At 37.6% G+C, this 24,285-nt stretch overlaps 1 long non-coding RNA gene across 5 annotated transcripts in view; it reads right to left on the bottom strand.

Annotated features, from left to right (window-relative positions):
- Window positions 1–10,606: 10,606 nt before the first annotated feature.
- LOC140696359 (uncharacterized) overlaps window positions 10,607–24,285 on the bottom strand; it is a 62,845-nt gene continuing 49,166 nt past the window's right edge. For 3 of the 5 annotated variants that reach the window (XR_012072576.1, XR_012072572.1, XR_012072577.1), the window contains one exon: window positions 15,738–17,509. This is a non-coding gene — a long non-coding RNA (uncharacterized lncRNA). Of the gene's footprint in view, window positions 11,028–12,648; window positions 12,717–14,435; window positions 15,073–15,737; window positions 17,510–24,285 lie in introns of those variants that run through there. The other 2 variants (XR_012072574.1, XR_012072573.1) reach the window with 2 other exon arrangements.

The raw sequence follows: 24,285 nt of genomic DNA, 5'->3' as shown, positions 1-24,285 counted from the left end.
CTGGTCAAATTGCACATTCAGGAAATTCATAATTAGGTGGTTATATCCCCTGAGTTTCCCCTGAAGCACTCTTTGCCCCTCTCGATGTGTCTTCTTTGTCATTCAAAACAACTGAGACAGAGAGAGAAAGAGAGAGGGCGAGCGAGCGCGAGTGCAAGCAAAAGAGGAGAAAACGGAAATTGAAATAGAATATCAAAGTTATGCTTTTAAAATAAACCAAATTGTCTTAAGACTGCTGGTCCTCTCTTAAAAAGAAAAACAGCCCGAGCATGTGTATATATTAATGTGTATGTGTGTGCACTTCTGAAAAATGTTTAAAAAGGGTTAAAAATATTTTAAAAGGGTGTTCTCCTTAAAAATTATGCTCTATAAGATTCGTCCACTTATGTTTTGATTTCAAAGAGTATGGATTAAAAATTAACTGGTGCTATCTGGATTTCAACGATTCAGTTTTAACATTTCATGAAAATTGCATAAATTTCCTTATTCTATTTGCTTCACTACCCCTCCCCTCCCCACCTGGAATTATTAGATAATTAATACAATGTGAGAATTTGTAGCTCAAGTGTTTGTCAGTCTCTTACTGATTATCAGCAAGTTTCCCAGTTCTATACTGGAAGATCTGGTTTCTAAAATGTACTTTGGAACAGCAGGGGTTCTTAGTATCCTTACTTCTTTATTAAGCAGTTTTAGGGAAAATAAGGGAAGAGAAAATGCTCCACAAGCTGAACTGTGGTGAGGAACATGTATAATTATTTTTCTAATAATACTATATGACTGACTGTTAATTCACTGATCTAATAGAAATAAACAGAGGTTAAGTGCCACATGCTAGTTAAGTGAAAAAAAAAATCAAATAGAATTCCTCAAAAAGTCAAATAAAGACTTAACATATGATCCAGCAATTCCACTTCTAGATACCCAAAAATATTGAAAACAGATACTCAAACAAACACTTGTACACATTTTTCATAGCAGCACCATTTTCAATAGCCCAAAGGTAGAAACAATTGAAATGTTCAGCAATGGATGAATGGATGAACAAATTGTGCTATATACATACAATGGGATACTACTCAGTCATAAAAAGAAAGAAAGTACTGATATGTGCCACAACATGGATGAATCTTGAAAACATGTTAAGTGAAAGAAAGCAGACACAAAGTCACATACTGTATCATTCCATTTATGTGAAGTATTCAGAACAGGTAACTCTATAATAGAGACAGAAAGCAGATTGGTTGTTGCCAAAGGCTGAGGAAAAAAGAGAGTTAGCAACAACTGCTTAATGCATACAGAGTTTCCTTTTGGGGTGATGAAAATGTTTTGGAACTTAGTGGAGGTGGTTGTTACATAACACTGAGAAGATATTTATTGCCACTAAATTGTTCACTTTAAAAATGATTGATTGTATGTTGTGTTTTATGTAAAATAAAAACATAAAATGTGTGATTTTATTTGAGTTTTTTTTTTTTACAATTTCACATCTTTAATTAATTAATTAATTTGGGGGGAGGTAATTAGGTTTATTTATTTACTTTTTCAATGGAGATACTGGGGATTGAATCCAGGATCTTGTGCATGCTAGGCATGCCCTCTACCACTGAGCTATACCCTCCCCCAAACATGCGATTTTATGTTTTTATTTTACTTCAATAAAAAAGTAAAGTAAAAATAAAAAAGAAAGAAAGAAAAATAATGCATATTTTCTGTAAGGGCCCAGTACTGCTTGGAGGCTACAGAACTTGATGTTCCCAACAGAACTGTAGGTAGGACCACAGTCTAGCAAAACAATGTAGCTGTGCTTCACTTTTTCCAAAAGTCAATTTAAAATGTTAATTCATATATTAAAAACAAGACTTGTAAACACGGGAATAATCATTTTCATATGTTTTCTTCTAGAAACAGGCCCTTACATGAATTTTAGGTGCATTGTGGGCTCCACTTTCAAATTCTGCTTCCGATCTTTCTTTAGTGTAGATGTTAAAGCATATATTCCTGAGGTTTAAGGTAAATTAGACATTTCTCAGTTATTAAGTGATATCCCCTCATATCAAATAGAACCTCTTCTTCCCCAGGAGCTTTTCTCCCCTCCTTAATTTCACTAAATGTAAATTGGTAACAGAGAAGTTCTAGGATAGTCTTTCCTTATCTTAAGGAATAAGGGAGCTTAGAAGCAGAAAGAAGAGGGCAGTGACATTTCAGATTAAATTACTTTCTCAAAAAAATACAAATATATAGAAAAATAAGAAAATAGACATAAGCAAAAGAACAAAATGGGTGAAGTTAGGCATGGCATGGGAGATTGCCCTCCACCCAGGGAAGTGTGCATGTTCTTCCTGGCCCTCGGGTGTGGCTAAAGAGGTAGCCTGAGTCATCCCTCTCCTAAAAGAGCATGAGAAGATAAGGCACAGACAGCCTTCCTCCTGCTGCCTTAAAGGGCCCTGACAGTCTGCCTGATGTCCCCATGTGAGTCCTCACGGCTAGAGACTTCTAGGCAGGCCACCATTCACTGAACTGTCACTGCTTGACATATACCAGCAGCTGGAGCTGAGCTCTGAAGAGCAGATCACTCAAGACCAAGCAGCCAGAGAGAGGAACAAGCTGAGCATTCAGAAGAGGCTTCCTAAGAATTAGAGTTGCTGTAGGACGGGGAACACAGCTTAAACTTGGACAGAAAGGATAACAGAAGTACCTAATCAGACACAAGGGCTACACAAAATAGATTTCCTGGATTTAAAAGCAGCAACAACAAAAACATGATTTTTAAATTTAAAATTCATTAGTGAAGAAAATGGTTTTTGTTGAAACTCAACTAGTAGCCTGGAAACTGGATGCAAGAATATTACAAAGCTCACAGGGAAAAAAATGTAGTTCATGAGTCCAGAGATGGAAGAGAGGTTTCAGGACACTGACATGAGACTATTTGGAGTTTCAGAAAAAGAAGATGTGCACATGTAGGAGAGGATATTTAAATAAAACAAAATGAAGCATACAGACAAAAAAATATTTCCCTGGATTGAAGAAAGGATACCAAGTTTCAGGCATAGAGATAGATATAGATCTTTTCTCATCATATATAGATAATTAGCTATAAATACATACACATGTATCTATCTATATCTATTTTTGTGTATATATTATATTTATATGTGTGTGTATGTATGTGTGTGTATATACATATATGACTATATATATATATATATATGACATGACATATCCTGGGCAAAAAATTTGAACTCCAAAGATAAATTAATATATAAAGTAATAAAATAAAATATTATTTCTGTATAGAAGCTTGTAAGTTATTTATAAAGGAAGAGATTAGACTATCATGAAATTCTCCTTTACAACACTGGAAGCTAGAGGACAATGGAATACATTTCCAACTTAAAAATTTATTTCACCTGTTAGGATACAAGAAAGGTGTTTGCAGATACGTAAGGATTCAGAGAAGTCACACATCTCATTACTCATCTGGGAAAAATACTAGAAAAAGATCTTATTAATTAAAAACAAACAAAATAGAAACTTGAAGAGGAGAGACAGCCATAGTGAGCAACAAACTTAGGATGTTTGATTAAAAATAAGTGAACAGTGATATACTGGGAATGTGTACTAAATACAGATCCCAGAAATAGAGAAGTGTACTAAAAAGGAAATGTCTAATAGTAATCTGGAATTTAAAGAACTAAACCACCTCAGGAAAACTAAAGAAATGAAAAGGCATGAAAAAGAAGGAAGCAAAAATATTCCAATATTCCAAAGGCTTCATCTCTTGGGAGGAGAGTAAGGAGGAAATTGCAACCGAAGTCTTCGTCATGTTGAATACCATGGGTGGGGAGAAACAGTGGAATAATAAAACGTCTCAGCAGGGAAAGAGTTGGCATCTTCTTTTATGTAATACTAGGGAAATATCTCTTTGATTTTATGAGAGGTGGGAAAACACATTAAAAACTAATAAAATGTAAAAGGAGAGCAAAATCTTACAGCAGGTGTGGTGCTATTAATACCATGGAACATGGACTTTAAGTTTAAAATCTGTAAACAAAATGTTAAAAAAGATCTTTAAACAGAAAAAAGAGGGACACCATGTAATGATAAAAAGTAAAATTTATGAAGAAAATAAAACAGTCCTAAGTGTCTATGTGAAGCAACACAGCAGCTAAACATTTTTTTAAAATTATTAGAAATGCAACTGTTAAACAAAATATTATAGTAAAGGACATGAATATCAGGATTAGCCAATTCTGATAGACAAATGAATGTAGGTAGATAGAAAAAGACATAGAGGAATCAAATAATACAATCACAAAGCTTGTTTATATAAATATGATCATTCTCATTATTTGTAGATTCTATATTTGTGAATTTGCCCCCTTGCTAAAATGTGTCTGTAAACCTCATGTCAATACTTGTGGCACTTTTGCAGTCACAGACATGTGCAGAATGGTGAAAAACTTGAGGTCAAATGAGCAGTCATTCTGCCTTCTTGTTTCAGCTCTCATATTATAGACGTGTCCTTTTCCCAGTCTATTCAGTGTCAGGTTTTTGGCATTTTTTTGTGCATTTTGTTGGTGACTTCACTGTTTAAAATGGTCCCCAAGTTCTGAAGTGCCCAGAAGGCTGTGATGTGCCTTACGGAGAAAACATATATGGTAGATAAACTTCATCCAGGCATGAGTTACTGTGATGTTGACTGTGGATTCAATGTTAATGAATCACCAGTATATATTAAAAAAGGTGCCTTTAAACAGAAGCACACATAAAGGACAGTTATGTATTGATTGGTTGACAAAAATGTAACCAGAAGTTCACAGGAACCTAACCCCTGTATCTCTCCAAGGAGCAAAGGTTCAGTCTCACAGTGTCTTTAGGGGACATAACTACTGTGAATAATGAGAACCAACTGTATAGAGATTTAGAGAGAGCTTTAAGTTCCTCAAATATAGAAATTCCTTTTTTTAATATCCCATGGAAGATTTCTAAAAACTACTTCTGTATTTTTTATTATGATTTTCTGATTATAATCCAGTAAATTTAGAAATAAATAAAAAGGATACAAAAACTTTACACTGGAATCAAGAATTACATATCAAGCTTTCTTTTGAATTCAAAGAAAAAGTTAAAAACTGTCAAAAAAAGCAATGAAAAATTTAACATTATCTAGAAAGCAATGAAAAAAAAATTCCTACCAAAGCTTATAGTATTTGGTAAAAGCCACATTCACAGAAAAAAAGTATAACCTTAAATTCCTTATTATTAAAAAATAAAGATGTTAAAATATAGAAGCTTTATAATCATTTACATCAATTAGAAAAAGAACAACAAAAACAAAATAGGAAGAAGGAATTGAGAGATAAAACTTAAGATTAAAGAAATAGAAAACAAAAATAGCTTATAAAAATTAAAAAGCTCAAAATCACATCATTTGATTTTGATTTGATTTACAAAAGGAGAATGTCATTTTTATTTGACATTAAGGAAAACAGGGAGAACAAAATATATATAAGATTGTGAATGAGAAAGAGTATGTAAAGACAAATACCAAAGAGAAGAAAATAAATAAAAGAACACATATGTGCAAATTTATAATAAATTTGAAATCTGAAACCTACATGATTTCCTAGCAAACAATATGTATAACAATTAACCCAAGTAAAGACAGGAAATTTGAATAAACCACTGTAGAAGAATTTTTTTTGTGATTAAAGATTTAGTATTTTACAAAGGTAGCAGAATCAAATTTCTTCATATCTGAATTCTAGCAAAATTATAAAGTAAATAATTGAATAATTGCAAGATAAATAGAAAGCACCTCAATTCATTTGATGAAGCCAGGAGAATTTTAATATCAAAACCTAATAAAGAGAGTATCAAATCATAATCCATGTTACCAAATAGGATTTATTTCAATGGTACAATCTAACAACATAATTTTTATCCTTTTTCATTTGAAATCATGTCAAACTCACTGAATAGTGCAAGAACAGTATGAAGAACTTCCATACACCCTTTAAGTTTTGCCAGTTCTCCCAGGAGTGTACTTTATAGGAAAAGGATCCATTCAGGATCATGTGTTGCATCCAGGTTTGTCTAGTCTCTGGGAACAGGTCCTCAGCCTTCCCTTGACTCTCATGACCTTATCATTTCAAAAGATCACAGGTCAGTTATTTTGTAGACATCCCCAGTTTGGGCTCATGTAATGCGTTTTCTCAATAATGTGAAGAAGTTGCATAGACCAGTGTGCAGTGTTACATACCCTTGAGTGGCATTCAGCTTCAGTTTGCCCGATGCCTGGATTTGCTCAATGGAGTAAGGTGGCACTGTCCAGGTTTCTCCACTATAAAATTCCTTTTTCTCTTTGTAATTAATAAGTATTTTTGTGGGAAGATACTTTGACACCAGTAAATATATATATCCCTGTCCAACTTTTACTCACTAGTTTCTTGCAATGTTTTTGTTTAAGTTATTTATATCTACGCTAACTGTTAAATGGAGAATTTCCAATTCCATTATTCTGTATTTTGTTGGTTGGCATTCTATCATAAGGAGGAATTTATTTATTTATTTATTTATTTATTTATTTATTTATATCAGTGTGGACTAAAAGATTCCTATTTTATTCAATGGGCTACATTACTTTACTATTATTATTTATTTTGATGATCAAATTGTTCTATACTGTTGCCAGTGGGAACATCTACAAGCTTTCTTCTATGTCCTTTTGATAGAACCCTATCTTTCTGTGATCATGTCCTTACTTTCTGTCACAGCAAGATATTCCAGGCTTGTCTTTAACTTTCCCTGCTTTGGTCTTGAAATCAGACATATCCCCAAGAAGGCTCAGATTACTTTAAAAGAAAATCTATTTAGAAGCCAAGATCTGGAAAGTAGGTGAAATGCAAAAATGCTTATTACTATTGAGACATGACTGCTCCCAGGCTCTCTACAATGACAGAGAGAGGAAATATGCAAATTAAAACCACAAAAATGAGATGCCACTTTAGGACCCACTAAAATGACTGTAATATAAAAAGACCACTGATATCAAGTGTTGGGGAGGAAATAGAGATACTGGAACCTCATACGTTGTTGATGGGGCACATAAGATAGTATAGTCACCTGAGAAAACAATTTGTCAGGGTCCAAAAAGGTTAAACACAGAGCAATTACGTGACTCAGCAGCTCTACTTTCAGATAAATACTGATGAGAAACGAAAACACAAGAACTTGCACATGGATGTTCATAGCAGCATAATAGCCAAAAAGGAGACACAGCCTAAATATCCATCAGCTAAAACATGGATAATAAATGTGGCATATCCATACAATGGAATGATATTTGGTAATGAAAAGAAACAAAGCACGAATGCATGCTGCCCTATGGAAGAACCTCTGTAGTGGACTGGAGGGTGGTCCCAAAAGATTGTTTATGTCTTTGTTTCTGGAACCTGTGAGTTTTACCCTATTTGGAAAAAGGTTCTTTACAGATGTAATTCAGTTAAGAATCTTAGGATGAAGAGATGATCCTTGTTTATTCAGGTGGGCCCTAAATTCAGTGACAATTGTCCTTAAAAGAAAGGCAGAGGAGATTTGAGAGAGAGAAGAGGAAAAGACAAAGACACACACAGAAGAAGGTTATTAACAACAGAGGCAGAGACTGCAGTGATGTGGCCATAAGCCAAGAATGACAGGGAATGCTGACAGCCACCAGAAGCAGGAAGAGGCAAGCTAGATTCTCCTTGGAGCCCTCCAGAGGGAATGTAACACTGCCAACACCTTGATTTTGGACTCTGGCCTTCAGAACTATGAGACAATAAATTTCTGTTGTTTTAAGCTACCCAGTTTGTAGTAATTTGTTATCACCTCAGGAAACTAATACAACCTCAAAAACATTAAGCTTAGAAAATAAAGCTAGAAACAAAAGACCGCATATTATATGATTCTATTTATACGAAATTTTCAGAAAAGGCAAATCTACAATCAGAAGGCAGATCTGTGGCTGCCAGGTGCTGAGATGGAAGAAGGAATTGACTAAATGGCCATAAGGAAACATTTTGGCATGATGGAAGTATTCTAAAGTTGGATTTTGTAGTGATGGTTGCACAATTATGTAAATTCCTTAGAAACATTAAACTGTACATTTACATTGGGATATTTTATGGTATATGTGTTACACCATAGTAAAACTATTAAAAAATTTAAAACAAAAATATAAAGAAATTAGAAATAAATTATAAAGAAAGCAAAGAGCTTTTTCTGTATCAATGAAATTAACATAAAGAAAACTGGTAAATCACTTTTTTCTCTCTATGGGTGTGGGAGTCATTCTTAACTAAAATAAAAAAAATCTCAAGGTATATTTCCATATATAGACATAGATTTATGTATAAAATTTAAAAATATTTATGGCCAAAGATGCCATAAGTAAGATCAACTGAGAAAATAACATATTTAAAGAAAAATTTCTGCAGATGACAGAGTGTGAGTATTTCTAGTAATATAAGGTAGTCTTAGATATTAAGGAAATGCAAAAAATCTAGTAGAAAAATAGGTAAAGAATATGATAAGCAAAGACAAATAATCAATAAATATATATTTAAAGCGCATAAACTGAAGTGTGGTGAGAGAATGCAAATTAAAGCCCTGAGGAAGTATCACTTTATTCTCCATCAAAGTGGGAAAACTATAGAGCAATAATACCTACTGTTGGTGAGAATAAGATTGAGGAAGAATAATAATCTCAGGTATTTCTTGTGGGAACAATGGGAACCATCAGCTCACTTGAAAAGTAATTTGGTAATATGTATTAACATAAGTTACTATAGGCAAATATTTGATCTACTCTTAGATGTTAATCTCATTGATACAAAGAACCAGCCATATGATATATGTACAAAGATATTTATTTTATAGCATTGTCTGTAAAGGAGGAAAATCAGGGGTGAAAAAGTAAATCACCTCAGTGGAGGAACTAGCTCAGTAAGTCAGACTATATCCACAACCACAGAATGTTTTCCAGGCACTGAAAGAGTTGCAAATTAAAGAGAGATACTAACTGGTCTGGAAATTCTACCAGGTATTACTGCTTGAGAAAAGCAAGTTGAAGGGGGTGGGGGTAGGCAAAATGGGTGAAGGGTGTCGAAACGTCAAATTTCCAGTTATAAAACAAATAAGTCATGGGGATATAGTCTACAGCATGGCAACTATAGTTAACAATACTGTATTGTATGTTTGAAAGTTGCTAAGAGAGCAGATCTTAAAAGCTCTCATCACACACAAAAATTTTTTTATAATTATATATAGTGATGGATGTTAACTAGACTTATTTTGGTGATCATTTCACTATATATAAACGTCATTATGTTGTACACTTTAATGTAATGTTGTATGTCAATTATACCTCAAAAAAAAAAGAAAGCAAGTTGCAGAGAGGTGTGTAAATTTTTTAAAAGTTTGTAATTATGCTTATATGTGTATAATACGCATGTTTGTGTCTACAGCATTTTTCCATTATAAAAGCATCATTTCCCATTGTAATTAGTAAGTAATATGTAGGATGTGTCTCTGAAGCCAAATGAATGTCTTATTTTCTAACTACCTTTTATCTAGTGGATTCTGCATCCCTTGCCTAAATCATTTATAACATTGAGTGGCTGCAAATGAAATTTTTTTTTATTATTTAAGATAAACTTTATTGAAGTAACTTGAATCATTTTAAAAACTCTATTTTTATTCCATAACAAGTTTTGAAGGATGAATGATCTACATAATGGCTTCCTTTCTCTTTAACTTGGCCTGTGTAGACCCAAAATAAATAGGCTTACCTCATGCTTGCTCATTGTCTCCATGGCCAAACTGAACACAGCTGGCATTTTCTGTTTTCTCTTAGACTGTCTGACACTTCCAGAGAAAAATATTATGACATATTAGCCAATGAGACAAATAAATCACACTTTCGATTTCGACATCTGCATCAGCAGTATTGATGAGTAAAACTCATGAGTAAAATTTTGTTAATCTAGTCTCTATTTTTCTGCACATGACAGTTGATTTTTGAAGTTTCTGCCACAGCTGGTTCAGTGATATTACCCACAAGTAGTACTTTTATGAGTACAACATTCAAAATCTGTCTCTATAAAATAAATCAGAAAATTTCACAATATTGCATTTTTTATTGTCTGGTTTTTGATGTTAAATACTTAGATTCTTTTAAAATAAACTAGACCTTTTTGAGTACAAGTGACTACTAGCGCAACATAAATTCATCTCAGTCCGAACTGCATCATCTAACACTATTTTTCAAGAGAATCATCATGAACATGAAAGAGTTTTAAAGTTTGTTCAAATCATAAAGTTTACGCTTTATTGCTCTATTAAAGATTTAACTGAAAAGAATTAAGAAACTTTTTGCATGGGATGAGAAGAAAAGATCCTAAATCCCATGCTGTTCTATTTCAAAGAGTTACTTTCTAAGTAAAATGGAAACTCAGCACAAGGTAGACTCCTCAGTATTTCACCAATAAAAATATAGAATTAAAAAGTAAAATTTTAATCAGAAAGTCTCATACAATTTCATCTACTTAGAAGTATTAAGAGATCTCACTGAGGGATTAAGTAAATAACTACTCGAGCATCCTGAAAAAACCTTTGATTTTTCTCAACTTTGAACTGAAGGTGATTTTAGGTTCACAGAGTTACATAAAGCAAATGTTTCATACGCTAGGATATTGTAGTAGATAAACATAAGAACTTAACCTTAACGGTTTGAATTCTGGTGCCACCTCAGCTATGTGGCACTTCCCCAGCCAAGGGGTAGTTGAATCAAGAGGAAAAATTATGATCTCAAGTTTAAAATTCTATAGCATTAGTTCAGTGACGCTGTGTACTCACAAAAATGGCAGCACGTAGTTCATTTATCCAAAAAATGTGGATTGAGCACATACTATGTGCTAGGCATTGCTCTTGGCACTGGGAATACAGATCACATATCTTCTCAAATGTGGAAGAAGTACAGATGCATTCTGTTAATGTAACAGGTATTTATCAAACCTTGGCTCATATGTTCTACTTCAATAAATTACGCTCTTGCCCCCTCCATTCCACTGAAACTACAAACGATTTCACAATGACCTCTATGTTGTGAAATCTAATCATCAACTCAGTTTTCATCAGTTTGACCTTTCCATAGGATATGATGCGGTTCGATCCCAACTCCCTCCTCCTTGAAGCATTTTCCCCTTTGGTTACCAGAGCACCATTCCACAGTGCTGCCATCACAATGGCTGCTGCTTTTCACTGCTGCTGCTGTTGTTGTTGTTTCTTTCCATCCCTCCAGATCTCTAAGTGGTAGCGGGCTCCAAAATCCACCCTTGGACTTCATTTTATTCTCCATTTACACTTACTCCCTAGGTGATTTCTATTTAGTTCTATGGCTTTAACTACCCTGACAATTCCCAGCTCCATATCCTCAGGTCCACTTCTTCCCTGAGCTCTAGAATCACATACTAAGTACCTACTAGACAACTCTACTTGGAATAAAATCCAAATGCTGTTATCCTCCTTGCTTACTCTGAGACTGAAATTTACAAGAGGAGATTTATTGAGGAGTATATTTAGGACCAATATCAGTGATAGTTTAGGATGAAGGAAGCAGCATTGAGAAGTGGAAGATGCTGAACTGCTGATGCAGTTCTAACAGAGGCTTCAGCTGATCCTACAGGACTCTCTGGAGCTGAACCGTCAGAATGGTTCCACTTGAGGCAAGAGAGATCTGTACCAGTGCGTGGAGTGGTTATTGGATGCAGGGAACCCCAGAACTTCGGGCAAGGCAGCTTCCTCCCACCAAGACCAGGTCCGAGAGAGGACTTAGCTGTGAACTCTTAGCAGCCACCACTCACGGCAGCTGGAGGAATGTGTGTCTCTTCCTGACGGGAGATCTGGGTGGCACAGCGCAGCTTCTACTATAACCACCTGGTGTCTGGTAGCATCTCATACTCATCTCTTTCCATCCCTTGTGCAGTTTACTTGTTTTCTCAAGGTATATACTGTGTGTTTTACTTATTTGTTTCCTTATTATTCCCTAAATATAACACCATGAGAGCAGAAACTTTCTTTTTCTTGTTCTTCTTTAATCCTATATCCTCATCATCTAGAAACAGTGTCTGGAACATAGTAAGTGCTCAATAAAAATTAGTCAATGAGTAAATAAATGTCTCACATGCTTACTATATGCTAGAAACTATGCTATGTTCTGAGAATATAGAAAGAACAAGATAGTCACTGTCCTCATGGAGCTGACAATCTAGCAGAAATGATATACATATAGTGGCACACATGGATAAAATATGTAAATATAAACAATATTTTTAAAAGGGTAGTTACAGCCAAATGCTGTTAGCTAGTATTTTACTAATCTAGATTCAACATATCTGGTGATCTATCATACAAAACTTTTTACTGAATAGCAATATTAGAGACTTAAAAACAGTGGAAAATTTAGTTAGAGAGTTATTTACTGTTCCTACTAATTTTTGGAAAGAAAAGTTAAATTTCTGGGACACATACTTTTTTGCCCAGTTTGGGAGGAAAGAATAAAGGACAAAATAAAAGAGAGATTAACTCGGAAAATGAATATGTACTTACTTAACTGGAACTTTTATTGACCAACATCCTGTTTTCTAAAATGCTGGAGAGCAAGGTTATAATTGTATCTAAATAGATAAAGGATAAACTGCTTATAATAAACGGATAATTCATACTCACTTTTTATGTACAAATATAATTTTTCCATTACTTTACTTTCAGTGACAGTTAAAACATAATAAGGACTAGGAAATAACACTTCAGCTTCTATGTCACTGTGGAATCACAGATTCATCTTTTCAAAAGCAGCCTGTCTCTCTAAAAGCTATGGTTTCTGCTTTCTATAGCATATTTTATTTCCATTTACCAACCAAATAATTGTGCCTTATAGAGCTTCAGTAAGATGAAATCTCATTCCCCTCTCTGCTTATTTTATTTGAAATGTGAAAGCCTTTCACTCTGCGTGAACATGTGAACACGACTATCAACATTTCAATTCTTGGGCTGTCATAAACAGGATATTTGGCATTTCTAGAATAACTTGCATGGGGAAATCTCAAATTGCTCTGTATTTATGAATTTGCTGGTCTCTTTGCTTCCTTGCAGATTATTGTTACAATGCATGAAACGTAATCTGGGTCTGAGCAGATTTATGCACTCATCTTCTATGTACCCCTTCATCCTAGGAGCAAATGTAAGCCTTGAGAAGATTCTGGCCCGTAAGAATTTCTACCTTAAAAATGAAAAAAACATTTTTTTTAATGCTCATGTGGTTAATGAAACCAATGGGTCCCACAATTCTTCACTCAAACAGTTTGATGTGGTCCTCTATTAAAATAAATTTTAGATTTCTGATGAATATCTTAACTTTCAATTATACATGGATTCACTGAGATGTGACCTCTATTCCTGGGTATCTTTTATTAAGACTAGATGACTACTAGCCTGATATTATAGCGTATAGATGCAGTCTAATTATATCATTGCTTTGATGACTAATAGTTAGATGGCCAGGTCCTTACAGCAAGTCTTTCAGAATACAATAAATATGAGAACCCCACAAATTATCCTTGTTGATAATTAATTAATCCTCCCCTTACAGTTGGGGGTGATACCTGAGTACCTCTAAGCACAAAGGGGCTGCTGCAGCTCCTCAGTTTTAGAGTCAACAATATTTGATAAGAACTGCCATTGATGGTTAAGTGGTACAGAATTTTACAGAAAGAAGTGACAGAAAATGATCTCTTATTATGAATTCAAATGAATATAAGGTATTGCAGAAGCAGCTCTAATGTGCCCAGTACCTCATATACCATTGCACCTGGTGTCTGCCTCACTTATATCTCTGTCTCTCTTCTGTTCATCTCTCACTATCTTATTCTTCATCTGCTTTCTTTGAGCCTCCCTTCTTTCTTGTTTTGTGTATTTTTCTTCCTTTCCTGATCACAGGTTGTTCATGTGAACTGACCAGAAAATATATTTCAAGTGCATATTTTATGGATCCTACTATTTTTCCTACAGAATATTTATTTTCCTGTTATCCATGTTAAAAACAAAAGAGTAAAATTCTTTAAATTTCTTTAATTTAAAACCTATTCAATTATGTATAGATCTTGAGTTTTATGAGAAGTTATAGTTTAAGTTGGAAAAAAGATTACATACTCCAGGTTTGATTAGTCTTGTAAGCATAGAGCCCTGCCTATACTACGTGTCCAGTAAATGATTTTTGGATGAATGCTCAATATAAAAATACTGAATTTTTACTACAGTATTTAATAGGTGCTCTTGTAGCATGCAGCATCCCCAGACTCTGGTAGGCATTCATTAAAACACAAATCTCCAAAGGGTGCTGCTTATCTGTTTTTACTCATCCGTATATCAAAATCTTGACAGTAATGGCAAGGTAAAGTTCACCTGGATGAGACTTCTATGTGTAACCATACTCAGAGACATTCTTTAATCAGAAGTCTTATGAACACTCAAAAGTGTTGAGAACTACATGAGTTTTATCTTATATGCTTTTGTTCAATGAAGTTCAAAGCAGCGCTTCTCAAATTGTAATGTGCATATGATTCACCTGGATGCAGATTTTAGTTCAGCATGTCTGAGGCAGGGCTTGAGATGCTGCATGTCCAACAAGTTCCCAGGTGATGCTGAGGTGGCTGGTCCATGGATCACACATCAAACAGCAAGGGTCTAAAGGTAATGGGGGTTTGTAACAAAACTTTTGGTGTCATTCTTCAGGTCCTTCCCATTGAGGAACTGTTGACAAGCCTCAGCTCCTGGGAATCTGGCCTGTATTCTCTTCTGTCTTCTGACCTGTCCTAGGATGCCTGTGTTGGCTGCAGAACTTTGTTACTGAGGACACAGAATCCTTAGTACCAAATTGTTGACTCTGGGAGCATTACCTGTTCCTCATTGTGCACCACCTGGACACTGGTTCTGGCAACTGCATTCTCTGAAGCTTCCTTTTTCTTTGTTTTGCTGAGGAGGTAGATGGTGGGCATGGGGCAGGGGCAAGAATTATTTCTTGCTTTGTAAGCTGCAAAGCTCTATAATACTTTCTGTGTAATATCAGTGATGGTTTGGGACATTTTCTCAAATAGTGTTTTCTTATAAATATTATCTCATTGAATTCTCACAGCAACTCAGTGGTGATACAGGCAGCATTAATACTATAATTTCCCTTTTATGAATGATTAAGCTGTAATTCCAAGTAGTTCAATAACTGCTACAAAGTCACAAAGGAAGTAAAGTGCAGAACCGGGGTTCACACCTTCATGTTGTGACTTTAAGTCCAGTGGGAAGATGGACTATTCATCTTTTGGGGGCCTTTCTATGTCCCTACACATCCATAGATATATTTTGCTTTGGTTGTTCATTGGCCCATTATAACACTTCTCCCCTTCTTTAAAGAGTTAGCAACAAGAACAACTTGAAAATCTCGAGAGTTTGTTGACTTCAATTTGAGAAAGATTATTTCTTGTCTTTAAGATAAAGTAGAGGAATATAATATATAAATGGAGAATGAGGGGGCAAAATAAAAATGAGCATAAATTCTAAGATTAAACTCTTCTCCGGTTTTCCTCTTCCTCCTTCTTTTTTTGTGTTCTTTTATGGAAAGGAAGACAATTTTGTAGGCACTTAGAGCCTTGACTCCCACCACATTAGCACATTTATTAATCTTTGAGATCTTTCTCACATTTTATTGAGAAACAGTTTTTCTAGAAAGATCCATAATAGCCAATGGTCAAGTTATTTGAAGTCTAGAATATACAATATTGTTCATACTTTCATTTAGACAATTTGCTTTGGGGTGCCCGAATGCACTGGAGATTTGATCTAAAGGCAAATGAATGGTGTATTTGCATTAGCATTTCCTTTTTTTTTATTTTAATTTAAGGGGAAGATCAGGTAATTGCTGTAATTACTACATTGGTGGTTCAAGGGAAGCAAAAGTGTAATCCATTACAAACTGGAAAGTGTAAAAAAAAGCTTTAACAAATTTCTCTATAAACTATTTCCTATAGATCTCTAGTCAACTCCCTGAGCTGGTAGGATGGGGGCATAAACTTATCACAAAGAGATTTTTAATATCTTTTGGTTTAAAACAAACTACTTGGGTATTTCATGTATTGGGGGGTAAATATTCAGTGTTTCTGAGTACCTTCTCCCAACCCAGGTTTTCTTCTTTTACTGGTCCTGGAGGTGAGGCTGGGAGAGAAGATACTGGTCCTTGAGCTGTCCTAGAGTTTTTGGATTAAAATAGGCCCCTGTTGGCCTCCAGGTGGGTGTCCCTAATCCCTCCTGGTTATAGGGAACCCTGCTGACATTTGCTGCTGAAATCTGTGGTTGTGAAATTTGTACCCCTTCTCTTAATTCAGCTCAGACCTGGACTACTGCTGGTACTTCAGATCCTCTAGCTGCAGCCAGAGTTGACACAGCTGGGAAAGTTCACTGTTACCCTAGGCCTCAGCGACCCTACCACAGGCCCACTGGCCCTCTATTCAGCAATCCCCTATGAGGGTCATCTGGGAACTTTAGAAGCCCTACTACTCCAACATGGAAGACATGGGAGGCCTTGGGGACACTTCTCTGGCCTTCTGTCCACCTGGGCCTGTCCCTCAGCCATTTCATGGACAGTGCCATGTTAAAGTTGGGGTTTCTCTAAAGGACTTGAAATTGTCACAATGTCTATCCAGGGAAGTTAGAAAAGGTGCCCTGCTCTGGAAAACCTTTAAACATTTGATCCACAAGTGGTAGGGAGGCTGCTAGCATGTACAAGTCCTTTATGAAAATTAGAAAGTGATATCCCTCAAGTGGATATGCCCTTGGGCCAGGCTGCAAAGCTTGGTGAGTGGAACAAGGCCTGGCTATTCAGCCCGGCTTGACTCTTGGGCCAGGCACCCACCTGTATGCAGCCAACAAACTGCACCACTGGGAGAAGCTAGGACACAAGTACCTGAATGCTTCCTTTTCTTCTCTTTCTCTTATCTTCTTAACTTCTCCCCAAAGAGCTGCTACTTCCCCTTTCTCTTTAACTCAGCACAAACTTCCTTTATGTCATATCCTGAGTTACCACTGCTAAGACTCATGATAGAACTCTATGGACTGAGTCTGCTGTGGCTGGTTATCAAGTCTAGTCTTGCCCTGAACTAAATTACTCCCCAGATTTAGCAACTTAAAACAACAAATGTTTATAATCTCACACAGCTTCTGGGGTCTGGAATCCAGAAGTGGCTTAGCTGGGCGGGTTGCACTCCTGCTGCTGCCCAGGGCTACAGTCTCTGAAGATTTGACTGGAACTAGAGGATTTGTTTCCAAGCTCACTCACGTGGCTGCTGGAAGGAGGTTTCAGTTTCTCACCAGCGGGCCTTTCTGCAGGGCTGCTCATGATATGGCTTTCTCCAGAGTGAGTGATCTAAGAGAGAGTGACCAAGAAAGGAGCTGTGATCTTTTATAACCTAATCTCAGGAGTGACTCACTTCTGCCATATTGTATCCATCACACAGACCAACCCTAGAACAATGTAGGAGGCACAAGACAAGAGTGTGAATACTGGGGGACAGAGGTCAACAGGGGCTTGGCTTGGAGGCTGCCTACACAGTGCTCCTCAATGGCGGCAGCCTCTTCATGTGTGGTAGGATGATTCTTGGTGGGCAGGACGGTCCCAGGCAATGTTGGACATTTAACACCCCCAACCTTCACCCACTAAATGCCAGTAGTATTTCCCAGTCAGTGACAATCAAGTATGCGAGTCAGAAGGACTTAGGCTTTGGGAGTCAATTAGAATAAAATTATATCTGTTTACTGTTTTCATGAATATCACAACTGTTGCACTGCCCTCACCTCCTGGGAGCCTGGCTCACTCCTGAACTTTGTGCTTCTCCTGCAGCATTCTCAAGCTTCCTTTCCAGCAGGAATTTCAGGCAAAACTCTTCCACTCACAGCTGTCCGTCTTCTTTGTGCTCGGGGCTGGGGAGCACTGCTGGAGGTCACCCAACCCTCAGGAGCGTGTACTTCACACTCACTCCCTCAACACCTGGGCCAGCAGCGCTGCCCTGGAACTCCTGCCTCCCCTGTCAGCTTTGTTCCTTCTGTCTCCACCACGTCTATTATAAGCCTTTTCCTCCATTCACCTCAAAACTTCTACTCCACTCCTTCACTCTTCTACCTCACCTAGACCCTCAGATCACCTCTCCTGCCACTCCACAAAAACACAGAAGCCACACAAGAATGCCCACACTTTCCTGTCACCCCTCCCACCACCTCACCTGTTCTCTATACCAGTGCACACCTTCCCCAGGACTAACCCCTCTATCTGTACCTAGGCTCTCATCATCTTGGGCCTTCTCAGGCATGTCCCAGGCATGTTAATATTTTGACATCAACATTTTCACTGTATCCTTCCTATTTAAATATCTTCATCTGTTTTATCTCAAAAAAAAAAAATCCTCCATCCAACTCTCCCTTCTTTCTCGCCCCTACTCCACACTTTTCTCTTATCCCTCTCCTCCTCCTCCCAGCCCAAGTTCTTGAAATAACTCTTCATGCTTTCTGCAACTTCCTCACCTCCCTCCCCTCTCAACTGACTGCAGTCTGCTTCTGCCGACATGTCTCCATTAGAAACTGCTCTCACCCAGGTACAAATGGCCTCCTTTTTGCTAAATCTCATCAACATTCTTACTTCTTAACTGACTTGACCTCTCAGCATTTGACACTGTCCACCACTTCCTTCTCTGTTGGAACACCCTCTTCCCTTGCCTTCTATTCAACCCCATTCTCCTAGTTTCCCTCCTACGCCTGTGGCTGCCCCTTCTCAGTCTCCTTTTGAACACTATTTCCTCTGCCTTCTGTGTAACTCAGTGTCCTCAAGTCTCTGACTTTGGTTCTCTTCCCTTTTCCTGCTACATACTCTGACTAGGTGATTCCATCCATTCTCACAGCCACAACAAAATATTTACATGCTAATAACCCTTGAAATCATGCCAAGGGCCAGAAGACTTTCCTGAATTTCAGACCTGTATTTCACGAGGTCTTCTGGATATTTACACCTGGGTGACCCACGGGCATCTCCACTCAATCAAGCCACAACTAAATTCTTCTCTTCCTTTCCCCTCTAAACCCTGCTCTTTCTCCTGGGCATTGTCCTTGACTCTTCCTCCTCTCTGATTTTACAACCAAACAGTAGCCAGATCCTGAACATTCTATTTCCTCCAAACGTTTCTCAGCTCTGAGGGCTCATTTCCACTTGCATTGTCACTAGCTGAGTTTGGGTAACCTTTGCTCCTCAGATTACCACCACAGCCTCCCAACAGATTTCTTCGTTTCCAGTCTTTGATTGAACTCAGAGTGATCTTTCTGAATCTATAATTGGGTCTTCCCTCGGCCCTGTTTAACATTCTCTATTGACTCTCTTTTGTCCACAGGATATGAAGACTTTTCACAGTCTGATCTCTCCCACATTGTGTCTGACCACCACCCTCCACAACATATCCTTCAATGACTGAACCGTCTGTAGTTTTGTTAGGCTACTTGCTGTGTGTGGCCTCTGGACTTTTGCACATACTTTTCCTTGTTCTTTCCCTCTTTGTGGGTTAAGTCCTATTCATTACTTTTTCCATGATGCTCTCTATGGTCTTCTTGTAACAGAGTTAGATGTTTTCCCCTTCTTCTATCATGTTGCCCTGTGCCTGCCTCTATTATAGCACCCATCATGCTTTAATTATGCATCTACCCTTAGACTTCAGGGAAAAAAAAGACCCTTTCTTCTTTGCGGTTTTACCCTAGAGTCTAGATAGGGCATGGTGCATATTAGGAGCTCAGTAAGTAGCTATTAAATAAAGGAATAAATCACTCTATTAATATGTTAACATGAATGGCATATGATGGAAACTTATTTAAATAAATATTGGCTGAATTTGAACTTAAAGGAGAGCCATATTAGATAAGAGATGAATTTAAAGGGGATAAAGCATCAAAGAGATATTCCTCCTTGAATCACGTGTTAGCGCCAGAAAACCAGCTGTTCCTTTTTCCTCATCCATTATCTCTTCTGGCATGGGAAAGCATCTGCCACTTAGAAAAGCCACTGTTGACCTTGGTGTTGCCAGTTTAAAGATGATATTAAAAACAAAGCCTGGGCCAGGAGGGAAAAAACTTGTTTGTCTTTTTTTGTTTCTTTTCACAATTCAGGTGGAAAAGAAGTAAAGATTCAAATAGAGGAGAAAATACTCTAAAAATGCAGCAATCTCCTAGGCTGAAATTTAAGGAATATTTACTGTTTAGAATTTTTAGTGTTTATTTAGGTGGATATCTGGAAACAAACAGGCTTAATACTTTATCCTGCAAGTTCAAAAAAGGCAAATCAATGTATGTTCTAATTGCAATGTCCCACCTGCCTTATTTACTGAAGAAAACAGTGTACTATTACTAGAAACACCCACACATAAGTAAATGAAACACTATTATGCAAGAATCTGAGGAACGCCAAATAAAGAACAGCCTGGTATTAAAAAATAAATAGAAATAACTCCTTCTGCTAGTTGCAGCCACATGTACTTTCCCTTGCACCTAAGATCTCCAACAGATTTAATTTCTCTCTGGTTTGTCTTCAGAATTGGGGAGGAGAAATCCTGGATTTGGCAGGCGCTGAGCTTGGAACCCACACTGACTCAAGCAGTGCTGTTGGTTCAGACTTGAGGCCAGTAACACTTCCAGCCCCAGGGAAACCTCTGTTCCAAATTTTCCCCTCATTCCACAAGGGGATTCTCCTTGCAAAAGGCTTTGGCTGTTCCTAAAGCTTTCTTTCATTTTGTCTTTTAAAAAGTTCTGTGGGGTTGGAACATTGCAGGTTTTCCCCTCCCTCTTCACCCAGATGTTTCTGGTTCTCAGGATGTACACCTGTGAAGCTGGGTCACTTGGGAGAAATGTTTGAGTTTTATTTACAGCAGAGAAGAACGTGATCATCACATGCAAATGTTCAAAATGGTCATTTTGTTCTCAGGGACCGACTGCAAGACCTACTAGGATAGAATTTGTAGGGATATTTAAAAAACCATTAAGGTCAAGTCATCTAATCGTTAAAAATTTTTTGAGTGCCTAAAGCTGGTTCTCCAGCAGTGTTCTATCTAGGTGCTGGAAATACAGAAGTGGGGGGGAAAAGAAGTAGTAGAAGGAAGAGACAAATCTCTGCTCTAATCAGGGAAGGAGATAAGTAAAGATGGACAATATTTTTAAAAATAACAAACAAACAGCTAAATATAGAATCTGTTAAATGAAATTGTCCTGAACTTTGAAAGAGAAATTTATAAACTGAGATGCCTGCTTTTTGTCATGATGGTGGTCTCCTCCTTGCTTCAATGAAAGATGATTTACGTGAAGTGTCTAGTACAATATCTGACACAAAGTAGGTGCTCAATAATATTAATTCCTGCTCTTTTCCTAGCTTGAGCTACCTATCCAATAAAAGTGTTTTTGCACACTGAGACTCACTTTTAGAAAAATACATCACTTAACTTCAGTCTAGGGGGACTAGATGCAGCCATGATGGAATAATTCATATCATCAAAAGTTACTGTTAGTCACTCAATTCATTCTGAATCACTTTCAGGATAAATATTATCAAGAAGCTACTACTTATCAAGCACAGTTACAGGCAAAGGAATACAGAAATTATGGAGCCACCATCCTTACTCTCCAGAGTGAGTAGATAGGACAGCAGAAACTCTAAAGTAAGGCAGTGTAGGATAACATCCCATGGACAGATATATTCTTTTGGGAGCCCAAGAAAGGAAAGAATATTTTTTTTTGTATTTGAGGAGAGAAAGGAGGAAGAGCATGCAGAGGGACTTAATAGGTAGATGTCCTCTCACATGAGCCACACAGAACTAAACAGGGTTTGCCGGGCAGGGTAGGGACCCAGGAAAGCCCATAGAACGTCTGGGCCCCATTAGTTGCCTAGTTTGCCTAAAACACAGAATGTGCAAGGTGGTGGTGGGAAGTGGACCTGGAAGGGGTTTTGGGATCACAACGTGAGTGCTTCTGGTGGCAGGGGAAGGGTTGGTGTTTCACGTGGGCAGCACTGTGGCACATTCTGAGATTTCTGAGATGAGACATAACATGATCAGCTGTGTAGCAGGCAACAGGCAGGCAATGGGAAGACCAGTAGAAGGTGACTGTCATCCTCCAGCTAAGAAGGAACGAGGATCACAGGTAGGGCAGTAGCTGTGGGAATTTATAAAAGTTTCGATCAAGATGATCCTGTTTCACTGTCTTTGTAGGACCTGTCACAGTTTGGAATTATCGTATTCACATATTTGCGTGGTTATGGTCTTTCTCCCTCACTACATTACAAACTCCATGAGAGCAGGGACCTTGTCTCTCCCCTTCTTTGCTGCCTTCCTGGTGCCTACAATGTTTGCTGGTCCACAGCAGGAACTTGATAAAGATATGTTTAATGAATGAATGACTTGTGTGGAATTGGTGTGCCTTGGAAAAACAAGTGATGCAGAACAGGTGGCAGGCAGAAATGTCGAGATGCTCTGAGGAGAGTTTCCAGCTTGGTCCTCAGAAGAATGTTGAACACACAGCTGGTTTTCCACATATCAACTTATTTTCTTTTGCACTTGCACTGTGTATCTTCAAGAGATGACTTTTTCTTTAGAATGACACTTTTTGTTATTGTTTTCATTGTCCATTTGTTGTTTTATGTTTTTCTGATTAAAGGCTTGGCAATGAAATTTGTTTTTCATTTTTTATCAAGAATGTTTTCAAGGGAGGAGATCTTTTCCTTCTACTATTGATAAATTATCAGGACCCCTGGAGATGTGTACCACAAATCAGAAAGGTTTATCTACAATCAGTAAGAAAAGAACCTAGGGCTTGGCTGGCAACAGATTCCTATATATAAAGAAACTCTCCAGCTTTGATAAATATGGCTTCCAAAACTTGAAATATTTTTTAAAAACAAGGTGGTACATTTCCTGAGTTACTATTACATTAAAAGCAGAGAGGAAGGATGGATTTCAAATCTGATATGGGAGGAGAGGGCAGGTGAAAGAAGAAACTGCATCAGAGAACTGGTAAAGATGAAAGGACGTGTGACTTGAGGTTTATTTCGGGGAAGTGAATTTGTAGCCTCTAGGAAAGTGGGGAATACAAGGATTTATAGGACTAAGAAGTATGGAGCCAGGAATTAGGTAGAAATAATTGGCACCCATCTGCTTTGTGAAGTGGCCTTGTTCCCCCTTAGGGGTTGAGCTAAAAGATTCTCCATGGAGAAGGTGGTATCTGCATTGTGAAGAACCAAGGAAAGGAGATGGCTGAGGAGCATTCTCTGAGCAGCATTTCGTGAAAAATGGGCATGGTAGTGACAAGAATAGCCGTGTTAGGCAGAAAGTTTCAGAATAAGCTGGTTTACCCAAGACCAAGTAGCACTAGTAGAGGGAGAGACTGATGGTGCCAATCGGCACAGGAGGCGGCTCTTTGACCACCTCCACACATCACAGCTCGAGGGGGGCACCACTTGCATGTAGCTTATGTAAACGGGGTTGTGCTCCAGGGGTGACAGCCTCACAGGCACTGGACTCCAGTCACCTAGACAGTATTCTCCATTGCCCTATTTCAGGACACCCCTCCAACCCCCAAAATAGTATAATGAGGAGTACTGTCTACTAGGGAGATGAACGTCTTGGGTTTTGCTGTTAAGGCTTCTTTTGGTTTCAAGTAACAGAAGCTCAACTCAAATAGCTTAAACAATGGAGGTAATGTACTGGCTCACTCCTGTACGTTCCAGGGGTGGAGCTGGCCTCTGTTTCCCTCTCTGGGCCCCGCCTTCCTCTGGCTGTTAGTGTCCATATCTCCTACGTCTGGGTTTTCCTATGCTTTATGTGTGTGATGGGGATAGGCAGGGGGCGTGTGTGTGTTGGAAGTGTGTGTGTGTGAGTGATATTTTCCTTGGTAGCCCCCTCAACTCCCAGAACCACACAAAACAGTAGAGATGCAGTTTATTTTAGGGAAGCGATATTGTTATCTTCTGGATTATGCAGGATGTGAAGACCACAAATAAAATGTCTGTGAGCAGGCGTGGGTAGGGTTGCTGGGGGGCCATTAATTATCACATCTGTTAAACTGTATGCTAAAAATGACTTCCTTGAAACTTTTTAAGTAAACTCCTTGTTGAAGTAATTCCATTAT

The sequence above is a fragment of the Vicugna pacos genome, chromosome 1 (genome assembly GCF_048564905.1).
Source record: "Vicugna pacos chromosome 1, VicPac4, whole genome shotgun sequence".
NCBI classification, from domain to species: Eukaryota; Metazoa; Chordata; class Mammalia; order Artiodactyla; family Camelidae; genus Vicugna; species Vicugna pacos.
Note: the sequence above shows the minus strand (reverse complement) of the source record. Positions and strands in the feature narration are given on the sequence as shown.